The sequence below is a fragment of the Chironomus tepperi genome, unplaced genomic scaffold (genome assembly GCF_022539635.2).
Source record: "Chironomus tepperi strain 1889 unplaced genomic scaffold, CSIRO-AGI_Ctep_v1 contig_81, whole genome shotgun sequence".
In the NCBI taxonomy this organism is placed as follows: Eukaryota; Metazoa; Arthropoda; class Insecta; order Diptera; family Chironomidae; genus Chironomus; species Chironomus tepperi.
In genome coordinates, this window is record NW_027226203.1 from 681,388 (window position 1) to 695,139 (window position 13,752).

A 13,752-nucleotide genomic window follows, 5' to 3' on the forward strand; every position below is an offset into this window, starting at 1 on the left:
GATCATACAGGTGTTGATAAATACAGGTCATTTTTATTTTAGTTAGTTAGTAAAGTAATATAACTAAGTATCAGTCAAAAATAAATTTATTTAATGCCCGAACAGCACAATTCTGTTAATCGATCAAAAATCTGGAACCAGACTTGCTTAACTCTGCTATGTTGCTAGAGTCACAATATCCTGGAGCAGGATTTACACCAAATCTGTGACCACAAGTCAGAGACATTCTGGCCTAGACCCAGATTTTTGATCGATCAACCATTTTGGACCATTCAGAACTAACTTTATAACATACAGCTTTTTAAAATTAAATCAACAAATTTTCAGTCCTCAAACACATCACCATAAACGCGTCTACATTCCTTCAGCATTTTTCCATCGATTTCAAATTCTGAATAGAAAACAGCTCGCCATCGTCCCATGTAGTATGATGGAATTGTGCTAAGCAAAGACTTTGGAAATGTTATTGGAACCATGTCAAACTCCCATGCAGTCTAGTCAAAATTTGAAGGACAATTTAAAGAACTTGCAATTTAAAGTATTTTAGATACATACCCCAGGTTCCATTGGACATCCATGGATATTCTTAAAAACATCATAAACAGGTTCCAATGGACTTTTCAAATTTTTGCAAACATCCTTGTATTTTCTATTGAAGCCCTGGACATGCCATTGACCACGTTCATATCTCTCAAATGTTAATGATCCAAGCCATGGAGCTCTTAATGGTCTTATGAATTTCCACTTTCCATTGAGAAAGGTGTGAGTGTCATTTTCAGGAAGGAGTTGTAGTTCCGAGAAATCAGAGACATTGGCTATTTCATTTTGTGGTGTGCAATCTTCAAGAACTGGAATGGAATTTTTAAAAAATTGAAAATATTTTAATGATTTCATTGAATAATGCCTTAGGATATCAAAAATATAAGACAGCGTTGTGTCGACTTTCTGCAAAGTCAGCGGCGAATTTGGTTATGTATCGGCCTGATCCCAGCCTTCCCTAACAGCATAAGCGCATTGGCTCAATCAATATAATAAAGTATGCTCAATTTTGTGATTCCTGACTCTTTGTCTGTCCTGTGTTATACTGGAATATTGCGATTTTTGAATATGTCAGGCATTCATGCATCATTCTTTTTGCTGCACAAATAAAGTTAATAAGTATTTTTCAAAAATAATCTTACTTTGATCAGGAATGATAATGACTCTAGCTGATACCAAATATAAGTGTGAAATAATCCAAGATAATAATATCATAAAATACTTCATTTCCACCGCTCAATGAAAATATTAATGTGATTGCTGAAACTGTATTCAATTTTATACTCAAAAATATAGGTGTGAATCAATTTAGATTTGATTTCTGATTATCTTTTAGATGTCAACAAGATAATTTTGATGCATGGAGCAATTTAATAATTAACAAGTATTTAAAAAGTAATTAGAATTTCATTTAGAACTTACGTACTTACTTTTTTGGCAAAGGCGCACCCTTTTTTGGCAAGGAGAGCCCATGGTCACATTTAGAGTTCACCGAAAGATGGATCTGTCCTTAGATAAATTCTATCAGTTTGAACTACTCGTCTATAGTATGCAGAAGTTGATAAGTTGATCAATCGTGATCTAAGACCTCCCTCAGATGTCGCCTGAAACTAACCCTAACGCTGGCTTCCGCTTGACAATTTCTAATACCAAATGGAATACTGTCTGTGCCAACAGTCTCCTTCCATGTTATCTTACTAGTGTTTTCAATATAGGAATAAAACTAGTCAATTAAATTCTATGTCTTTATTATCTCGACATTTTTCAAAAAATTTACCAGTCATTGCTGTTAATCAGCAACAATACTATCTTAATATTGATCATTTAATCAATCCCAGAACACGATTAAGTCTCAGAGTATCAATGGAAAAATCGACTCAATTTGACCTAACTTCATACAAAATTTTAGTCAACTACAAACTCTGTTTAATTTAATATACAATTTTATTCCTCATATAAATCAGCATAAGCACGTTTACATTCTATTAGCATCGGTCCGTCACCATTTTCAAATTCTGAGTAAAAGGTTGCTCGCCATCTTCCCGCATAATGTGATGGAATTGTGTTTAACAAGGCATCCGGAAATGTTATTGGAATCATGTCAAAATCCCATGCACTCTGATTAATTAAATATATTAGAATGTAATTTGTTTGCAAAATTCTTCACAACTTACTCCAGCTTCCATAGGACATCCAGAAACATGCTTAAATATGTCATAAACAGGCTCTGTAGGAGTGTGTAATGTTGGACAAATATCGGTGTAATTTCGATTAAAAGCCTGAACCGACCATTGGCCACGATCATATCTTTCAGTTATTAAAGCTCCTGTCCATGGACTATTTAATGGCTTATCAAATATCCATTTTCCATTAATAAACGTGTGAGTATCATTTTCAGGAATTAACTCGAAATCAGTAAAGTTGAATATTTCAGCATGCTGACCATCTGGTGCACATTCTTCGAAAACTATAAAATAAATTGGATTTAAGTGGAAGAGTCGACTTTTAGCTACGGTAAAATGATAATTGAGTCTCACTTTGATCAGGAACAATTTGAATTTTAGCCTTAACTACCAAACATCCCACAAAACAGGTGGAAATCAAGTTAAAAACCCAATTGCTCATTTTCATCAATCCTCTGATTATGGAAAGTAATCAAAAGTTCAACTAATATGAAAATTCGAAATTTTCCATCAATTTATACAAAAATTTTAATCTAGATCGTAATTCTGATCATCAAAATCAGAAGATACACTGTAGTTTTAATGCACAAATGGTGTGAAAATTATGATTACGATAAGATTTATTGACTAATTAAAAATTGAAAGCAATTTCAATTAGTAACAACTTTGTATAAAGATACTAGATAGTGACACCTTAATTTAGTTATCTACTGTATGTTTACTAATCTAAGCATGAATGAATCGGGGTTGGAAAAGGCTTGGATTTTGGATACGAATCCATCCCAGAGTTGCAAAACAGGTGCCTGTGACAGGCAAAAACTATGCAGATTCTTGATAATTTGAAAGGCTTTTCTAACAAATCGATATAAATTATCAAGAAGTTGTACAGTTTTTGCCTGGTGCCTGTTTTGACACAAATCCACTCTGTTTTTGACACAAATCCATCCTTCCTTCCTCTGCTTATCCCTACCTTCTCAGCTAAGCAATATAGAGCCACACAACTTGTCACATTGACGAACATAGCACATGGCAGAGCACATGGCATAGCACACAGTCTTAGCAGCACTTGACTAAACTAAAGACGCATCCAAAAGGTTCTCTTATGGTATATTCTATGCTATATCGGACAGTAAGCTTCTGAAGATGAATCGTGTCTGATTCAGATCAATAAAAACAGCAAGCTGTTCCAAAAACTCAATCTTTTCATTTTTCCATTAACAATTTTTATTAAACAGCTTTAATGCCTTAAAACTCATTCCTCAAAAATATCTCCATAAGCTCGTTTACAATCAACAACTTTCTCGCCATCGAACTCAAACTCTCCAATGAAAATGACTCGCCAACGTCCAACATAATGAGGAGGAATTGTATTTAACATTACCTCCGGAAAGACTACTGGTTTCATGTCAAATATCCATTTGGACTAAAATTATACAAAATTAAGTTTTAAATTAGTCCAAAAATTCAAAATTTACCCCTTTTTCAGCTGGACATCCTTCCATATCCTTAGTAAAATCATAAAATGGCTCGATTGGATTATGAAATGAAGCACAAATGTCATCATATTTTCTGCTAAATGCCTGCACCAGCCACTGTCCCTGAACATATTTTTCAGTTGTCATACTTCCGCGCCATGGACTTTGCAAGCGATGTAAGAATGTCCAAGATCCATTTGTATAGGTGTGCGTGTCGTTGACTGGAACTAACTCAAAATCGGAAAAGTCAAATACTCGCGAATTTTCTGAACCTTCTGTGCAGTCTTCGATTTCTGGAAATTTTTTGGATATTTTGTTATAAGAAGTTGTGGTCAGAGCTTGAAGTCGAGTCGGATTTTGTATGGGAAAGTCGACTCAAATTGACTTAATTTCACATAAAATTTTAGTCGACTACAAGCTCTAATTGAGTCATTAATGAACAATCCCAAAAATCACCATCAAAACTAACTTGGATCAGGAATAATAATCACTTTTGCTTCAAAAACAGGCATTATTGCCATAATAATCAATACCCAAGTCATCCAACACCTCATTACGTCCATAAGTGCACTTTCATACTAAAATCAAATTCTTATAAGCATAATAATTTATAGTACAATTTAATTAAGCTTTTAATAGCTAATAACCGCCAATTACTGCTAATTAACATTAATAATGACAACCTAAAAGATTGATTGATTAAATTACATCAAAAATACTTTTTTATGGATGTTTAATAGCCCGTCAATTGCATTCATGTTATTCAGGTGTTTATCTTTCATTGTCATAAAAACAATAAATTGAAATTAATATACAGCTGTTTAATTTTGGTATCATCAAAATGAAGGTCAAGGATCACATTTTACATGATGACCTTAGGTAAATCAATCCAGTTTGGGGACTGACATCCTCAAGAGCTTTAATGACAGATCTTTGAGATTCTAAGCTGTGATCCTAACAGACAACGAGCATACTCACCTGAATGAATATTCATGGGTATACTCAATATATATAGTTGAGCATACTCAATTCAATACTCAAGAGCATGCTCCTTGTCTGCTCTGGCGTTTCGCGGTTAATGATTGGTTAGTGAGTATGGGTGCGCCAGACCTCTGAATGCAGAAGAGATACAGTCTATAGTGTAATCAGAACTAAGATTTCCCGAATTCTCGGTCTCGATCTCAGCATCGAGACTTCTTTAATAGACCCTTATTTGTATGACATTACTGTCTTTAGCCTATAAGAAGGCTGTGAGTCGAGTATCAACTCTCTATGATTCGAAAAAGGACAAGTGAACCATTTCTCCTGCCATGAATCGAATTTATGATAGCTGGTTCCAAGGTTGCAAAACAGGCACCTGTGACAGGCAAAAACCGTTCAAATTCATGATAATTTGTATGGTTTTTGCCTGTCACAGGTGACTGTTTTGCAACTCTGGCTGGTTCGATGTTGCTATAATTAGGTACCAAAGTATCAAACCAGTGGCGGCCAACCTTTTGTTTGTTTTTCGCGGCACACCTTTGGTGTAGGCCTTGATTGCACACACCATATGGTTCATGGCAATTTCAAATGATTTTGGCGTTCGTGTGCCGTGGCACACAAGTTGCACACCACTGTATTAAACCATTCCATCACCGAGTCACCTCACTTTTCGCACTGACACTGTTAAGGTATTATTTAATTTCATTATAATCATTAATGTAGCAAAAGGGATGAATATGCGACAGAATTGCTTTTTACTCAAAATTCAGTGAAATATTCCATCCATCCCATCCATTACAACCCATTAAAATAAATTAATTTAAGTATCAGTCACTCTCTATTTACCCACAAAATGATCAACATTGTATAATCATTATTGCATAATTAACAATTCAAAAAAATATTCCGAAAATCATTCAACAAGTCACAAATTCCTTCATGTAAATGTTAGAATTTATTGATGAAAATTTGATGATAAAATGAATGTCGACTGCAATTTATTTGTTATCAAATATTGCAAATTAATTGGATTCTCATGATGGAACTCCCCGATATTTGTATATAAATTTTACATGAGCACGACTCAATTGAAATCAGAATTAATTTTGATATCGAACAGTAAGCAACAAATGGAATTTTCAAAGTTGTCAATTTTGATTGCACAATTGATTTGTGCTGTTTGTGGAAAGGTTATAATTATACCTGATACAAGTAAGTGTAATTGAGGGAATAATGATGTTTATGGGGGAGGGGGTAAATGGGGTTAAATGTGGTTATTTAATGAGTGAAAGCTGGAATCTTCCAGTTTTGAAATTAATACGTAGAATTGCATTTAATTCCATTTCCATGATGACGTTTTGCTTTCTTCCAACTCTGCACAGTTGCATGACCCAGGGTATACCAATGCAATGTACCTAGCCATAATTTGTGTGTCGCGAATCACACAAACCGAGTTGGTGTGACTAGAGACACAGAAAAAGCATTTGAATCCGACTAGACTTTCCTTGGGATCGAACTCGAGTCGTTAGAACGGTAGCCCGACGCTGTAACTACTTGACCATTGTCGCTTGTTCGCTGCCCTTTTCCATATCCATTCCTAATTCCAATTCTCTCGAATACCTCAAAACGGTTAATTGATCTTTGTGAACCGAATTTGGCAACAAGTCAAACATGGAGTCAATTTTGATCGGGTTGATCTAGATGCTATGCTGGTTAATCCCAGAGAATAGTTTTCTCAAAAACAACCGTTGAATTTTTTCAAATAAAACAATTTCCGTAATATTCAAATTATTTTTAACCGTTACTTTTATCGTTAATTTTTCGAATATGAGACGGCCACAGGCTTATCCAAACAAAACACTCACCAATCATCTTTTCCATTCCAGAACTAGAAAGCTGTTCAAACTCCACCGAAGCAGCCAACATGTTCGACTTCTCTGATATTGATTTGATTCCAGCAAATGATGAGCATGTTTATGCGAATGGAACGTGGAAATTCTTAAAGGAACTTAAAAGCCCTTGGAAAGCTCACTTAAAATTGGAAAAATATGAACGAGGTGAGTGGCTTGTTCAGGGTTTAGACAAGCAATATGATGACTTCTGTGAACCACTTCATAGAGTTACTGAGCCATGGGCTTATGCATTTGAGGATAAAGATAAGTGTCCTGTGCCTGCTGGAGTAAGTAGTGTCAAAATTTCCAAATTATATCCTCTAAATTCCTTTTTATATTTTAGACTTCCTGGTTTTTTGACAACATTTTAATTAAATTTCCCGAAGTCCTTCTGAATTCAATTCCGCCTCATTACATGGGACGTTGGCGTTTTGTGATGATTGGAATATTTGAAGAAGAAGATGGAACCACAAAGTATGAGTGTAATCGAGTTTATGGTGATATGTATGAGGACTAAATGTTATGTTTTATATAAAAATAAAAAAAACTTTTTGAATGTGTTCAAATTTTTTGATGTTTAAACTGTTGAATATGCCAAGAATATGCTCAATCTCAAGCGGCAGGTCAAAAATCTCATTTTTTTGAAGTATAATAGGGCAAAAACAGTCATCGTCATCATATGGGTTTGGTTCGATTGCCCGCTGATCACTTGACATGCTAGACAAAAACTCTTCGCAGGAGGGCTTATTGCTGCATTTAGAGTTAGTCGATGGTGGATCTGTCTTCAGAAAACTTCTGTCAGTTTTTAATTTCCAGCACTTTTGCATCGTTGCACCTCGAGAATCAATATAATTATAATAATTACATCCAGTTGACATATAGAACCAAAATATACAAATCAGTTTTTATGAATGTTCAATTGTGAATCGCATACACTAGTCTAATATCAATGATGTTACCACTAAAAACATTAAATTAAAGGGTAATGAAGTCTGAAATTGGGGTTTTCAATCCCGGGATCCAGAATACCGGGCTCGATTTTCCATTACCGAAATCCCGGCCTATTTGCTTCCTGCGCAGAGTTTTAGTCAACGCAGCCAGCCAGCCAGTCGAAGCCCGGCCTGAAATGAAAATGCGGGAAAAACCCATTACATTTGAAAGAGTTTTTTACGCAGCCAGTTGGCAATACTTTTGAACATATAATCAGTGGGCAAAAAGCTAGTGGACAAAAAGTCAGTGGGCAAACAATCAGTGGGCAAGTGTAAATGAGCAATCGACATAACCCCATATACATATCAATATCTCTATGTCAGTTTAATGATCAAAATCTCTCGAGTGAAATCTCTCGAGCGCCACGGGCGCTCCCGATACTCTAGTTTGTATATAATAAGTGAACGGACCCTTTATAATGAAACTTTTCATCCAAATACAGTAAGAACGGTAAGTACAGTAGGTACTGTAAATACAGTAACATCATTTACATTCCATCAATTACAGTAAGTCTAGGAAACAAATAAAGCCATTTGTTGCACGTGTTTAGATCTGCAGTTCCAGGTACATCAGTTACATCAAAAAAATCGCCGATTAATGTTTAAATCAATTGATTAAAAATTAAATAGCAAGTATAAATTCATGAGATATTGAAGTTAACTGTTTAATGTTATTTTAAATTTAGTTTAACAACATCCTACAATATTCAATTGAATATAGCAATAATAAGGCATAAATATGATAATATTTTTGATCATTTTGTTGCTAGTCTCTGCAGTTTCTGCAGAAAGAGTTTTAATTGTTATAGACACAAGTATTATTGAACCTTCATATACCAAGTTATTCTACTAACTACTAATTCCTTCCTAGAAATCGAAGACTGTAATACAGCCTACAGATCTACAATGAATGATCTTACTGATTTAAAACTCATACCTGAAAATGACACGTTAACATTCCTTAATGGATCATGGAAATTTAATAGAGCAATTGATGGTAAATGGCCGATGAGAATTTTTGCAGAACATTATATTCGTGGAGAATGGCTGATGCAGGCTTTCGATCGGTATTATATAGACTATTGTGATGCGATTAAAAATCCAATGGAACCGTGGCATTATGCGGTTAAGGATTTCAAAAAATGTCCAATACCAGCAGGAGTAAGTAACTAAATTATGATTTATGAAAATGAAAGTTCTGAGCTTGAAGAAGTGCCTTAAAAAATTAAGCAAAAAAAGAATCAAAAAAGAACACGATTCCGGAGGGTTTCGAACCCCCAACCTTCGGATTCGAAGTCCGACGCGATAGCCATTTCGCCACGGAACCATTCTGGACAAGTTGGAAGAGTTTGGCTAAAATAATAATATTAACCATTATGATAATAATAAAGTTGATCCAGGTCGATTCAGGATCCGGGATCAAGATTTAAATAAGAGGAAAAGAACCTTTGATGAACCAGGTTCGGTGAACTTAAGTTATGACGATTAACATATTATTTATGTATTTACAGAACCAGCTTAGTGCCAGATTTTGGATTGAATAACCGATTAATCGACTTTTAAATTCTTTCAGACTGTATGGTTTTTTGACATGGTACCACTTAAATTTCCACCAACATTGTTGAATGCCATTCCACGTCATTACATGGGAAGATGGAGGATAAATATGATTGGAGAATATAAAGAAGAAGATGGAACTTATAAACCTGATTGTCAAAGAGTTTATGGTGATGCTTTTATTGATTAGGGACTATTCACTTATTTTAAGTGATCGGTTCCTATAAGAATGGATATTGTAAATCCTTGAAATAAATTTGTGTAGAGAAAGAGACAGTAATAAAATGAAGAGTAGACTCAAAGTATAAGCTATCATATGTATCAGTATAAGCAGTATAAGCTATCCCTAATGCTCTCGAGAGCTTGCCCACTTAAACATACTAGATGAGCATGCTCGAGAGTGTTCCTCTTATCTTACTCTGCTCTTGAGTACGCTCTTTGCCTACTAGGTTAATATAGATTTCGCCTAAGGTATGGTCTCCGTAAGGAGTGGAATGTGCGGACGCTGTCAGGTAGTGGCGGCTATTATCAAACTTAAGAACAACAAAGCGCCTGGTCTCAATAACTTACCTGCTGAGCTGTTCAAGACGGGAAGTGAAGAGCTTGTTAACAGCAGGCCAGCTAATAGTGCAAGTCTGGATGGAAGAGAAACTACCGGAAGAATGGATGATCGGCATGATTTGTCCCATCCACAAGAAGGGATGCAAAATGACCTGTTCAAATTATCGTGGAATTTCACTCCTCCCATCAGCATACAAAGTACTCTCTAAGATCCTTTCCATGAGACCAGGAGCCGTATTCGGAAGAATTTTTGAGTGAATACCAAGCAGGGTTTAGGCGGCAGCCTTCTACATTCGATCAGCTTTTCAGCATTCGCCAAATTGTTTGAAAGAGCTACGAGATGAATGTAGAAACCCATCACCAGTTCATTGATTTCAGCATATGACACGATTGACAGAGAGGGGCTGTGGAGCATCATGTGGGAGTATAACTTCCCTCACAAGCTGATCAGATTGCTCAAGGCGACATTGGCAAAGGTCATGTGCAGCGTAAAGGCAAGTACAGTAAATACAGTAAGTACAGTAAATACAGTAAGTACAGTAAGTACAGCAAGTACTTAATTTACATTCCATCAATTACAGTAAGTCTAGTACTGTATTTACTGTACTTTCAAAAGATCCAATAAGTACAGCAAATCCAGTACCGGACTTTTGGAGTGTCTGAACCTTGTTACTGTCATAACTTCCAAATGGCAAGTAATAAAAGTCATTTGCTGCTCGTGTTTAGATCTGACGCATCAGTTACATCATGAAAATCGTCGACTAATGTATAAATCAATTAATTAAAAGTTAAATAGCAAGTATAAATTAATGAGGCATTGAAGTTAACAGTTCAATGTTATTTTAGTTTTAGTTTAACAACATCCTACAATATTCTATAGCAATAATAAGGCATAAAATATGATAATATATTTGATAATTTTGCTGCTAGTTTCTGCAGTTCCTGCAGGAAGAGTTTTGATTGTTACAGACCAAAGTATTATTGAACCTTCATATACCAAGCTATTCTACTAACTTCAAATTTCTTTCTAGAACTTGAAGACTGTAATACAGTCAATAAATCTACAATGAATGATCTTACTGATTTAAAACTCGTACCTGAAAATGACACCACAACATTCCTTAATGGATCATGGAAATTTAATAGAGCAATTGATGGTAAATGGCCGATGAGAATTTTTTCAGAACATTATATTCGAGGAGAATGGCTGATACAGGCTTTCGATCGGTATTATAAGGACTTTTGTGAAGCGATTAAAAATCCAATGGAACCATGGCAGTACGCGGTTAGGCATGTCAAAAAATGTCCAATACCAGCAGGAGTAAGTAACTATTTTGTGGTTTATAAGTGATAAAAATGAAAGTTCTGAGCTTAAAGAAGTGCCTTAAAAAATTAAACAAATATAATCAAAAAAAAAGAATACGATTCCGGAGGGTTTCGAACCCCCAACCTTCGGATTCGAAGTCCGACGCGATAGCCATTTCGCCACGGAACCATTCTGGACAAGTTGAAAGAACTTGGCTAAAAGGATAATATTAACCATTATGATAATAATAAAGTCAGGGATTTAAATATGAAGAAAAGAACTCATGATAAACCAGGCTCGGTAAACATAAGTTAAACTTAAAAGGAACCTCTCATGATATGCCCTCGTATCTTATGACAAAGTTTCATATAGAACAAATCAGTTAATCGATCAAAAATCTTAGCCTTAGGTTAGAAAGCCTTAGGTCAGAGTCACGCCAGCCTGGTGCCAGATTTTGGATTGAATAACCGATTTACCGAGTTTTAAATTCTTTCAGACTGTATGGGTTTTTGACATGGTACCGATTCAATTTCCCCAAACAATGCTGAATGCCATTCCGCGTCATTATATGGGAAGATGGAGGATAAATATTGATGGAGAATATAAAGAAGAAGATGGAACTTATAAACATGATTGTCAAAGAGGATATGGTGATATATTTATTGATTAGCGACTGTACATTTATTACGTCACATAATATAGTGAAATTTCTATTGGGCAATTCTACGGATGAGTCAAATTCCTTATAAATATTGAATTTCACAATTGAAAGGCTTAAACTTACAATTGAAAGGCATTTGAAATTAAAATTGTATCGAATTTATATATTTTGAAATAAATTTTAGGTTATATTTCATGTAATCTGGTTTTTGAGTCAGAGATAAGCTGGCCATTCTACGTCATGTGTCTTCCGTGATTGATCCAGGTCCACTAGAGGCTAACATCTTGTTTGGTAATTTTGCAGTGATTCAACATTTGTTTTGAACAGATAATCATGCTTTTAATCTACAATTTGATGATTTTTCGCATTATTTTGAAATAAAATTGAAAATTTGATTGAAACTTTGTATCTTTTTGAAATCAACACAATTAAAAAGTCGATAATAGCGATCTTGCATGATTAATCAATAAAAAGCTTTGATAGACTCTAATTTCAATTATATTGTCATTACAGTCGTTGCAGTGAGATGCTTAAATTGGAACTAATAATAATATTTGTTATTTTTTTGTTACATGCTGTAATTGATGCAAAGGTATTAATAGTGGTGGATGAAAGTGAGTTTTTATATTTTAAAGCAGTAAACTTGAGGCTCTGCCATTGAGCTATTGTCAATTTTGTACGGTTTTGCACGAATTTAGAAATCAATTTTTTGTGTTAATTTCTAACGTTTTTTCAAAATTCAAACCTAAGTGCTAAAAGCAGGACACTATCCCTTTACCCAGGAACTAATTAAAGTCCCTTATTAACCCACCCAGAAATTGAAAAATGCTCAACATTCGAGAAAGTGCCATTCATGGATCTATCAGAACTTAGTTTCATACCAATCAATGACACGCACACATTCATGAACGGAACATGGAATATTATGAAGGACGTCAACAGTCCTTGGGTTGCTCACTTTTATGCTGAACACTATGTTCAGGGACAGTGGTTAATTCAAGCTTATGATAGACATTATAAAGATTTTTGTGATTCGTTAAGGAATCCACTGGAGCCGTGGTACTTTATGTTTAAAGATACTAAAGGATGCCCTATAGCTGCTGGGGTATGAAATTGGTGATTTAGCAGAGTTGCAAAACAGGTGCCTGTGACAGGCAAAAACCGTACAAATTCTTGATAATTTGTATGGGTTTGAAAGAAAAACCATATAAATTATTAAGAATTTGTACGGTTTTTGCCTGTCACAGACACCTGTTTTGCAACTCTGGTTTTTAGCATTTTTGGACATTTTAAAATTTTAAAACATTTTTTAGACCAAATGGGAATACGATATGGTGCCAATAGAATTTCCTCCAATGTTACTGAAAAGCATACCACGTCATTACATGGGACGGTGGCGATTCACAGCTGACAGTAAATTTGGGGAAGGTGGAGTGATGAAAACTGAGTGTACGAGAGGATTTGCTGATATTTTTGAGGATTAAGCTATAACAATCCATATTTTTGACATTAATAAATTCATCGATAATTCAAATCCGATTTGAAAATCTAAAAAAAGAGCAATAAAAGTCCAAAATATCTGCAAAAATTGAGAATATCATTAAATTTTCATTTGTTGATTTGCAACCAAAAATAAAATAAAAGAGAAATAATTCTTAAAATAAAGTTTTTCATTTTTTAACATTTTTTTATCTCGAAGCTAATCTTTTTTAAAATGATTATAAATTTGTGAATTTAGACGGAGTGCAAACGAACTTTATGTTCTTATAAAAACCTTATTAAATAGTTTAAGGAAAAAAGATTCCTTTTTTTGTGGTGAGAAAGAAAGTTGGAAAGTTATTGAAAATATTTAACTTTTTAGAGAGCATTATTGAGCGTCTTTTTTAAAATTTTTATTTCTTAAAATTGAATTGTAAAATTGGAAAAATAAAAATTAGGTAAATTAAATTAAAAATTGAAATTTTATTTAAAATTTAAAAATTTTTAAAATTTAAAATTTAAAAATTTAAAAATTTAAATATTTAAAAATTTTTAAATTTTAAAAAATTAACATTAGAAATATTGAAAAAAAATTTAATTCAAAAATTTAAATGAAAATTTTTTTATTC

General features: G+C 34.2%; 2 non-coding genes across 2 annotated transcripts; both read right to left on the reverse strand.

Annotated features, from left to right (window-relative positions):
* Window positions 1–8,813: 8,813 nt before the first annotated feature.
* TRNAR-UCG (transfer RNA arginine (anticodon UCG)) lies at window positions 8,814–8,886 on the reverse strand. The gene has a single exon. It is a non-coding gene; the product is annotated as a tRNA-Arg (tRNA).
* A 2,213-nt stretch (window positions 8,887–11,099) lies between these two features.
* TRNAR-UCG (transfer RNA arginine (anticodon UCG)) lies at window positions 11,100–11,172 on the reverse strand. The gene has a single exon. It is a non-coding gene; the product is annotated as a tRNA-Arg (tRNA).
* Window positions 11,173–13,752: the final 2,580 nt, after the last annotated feature.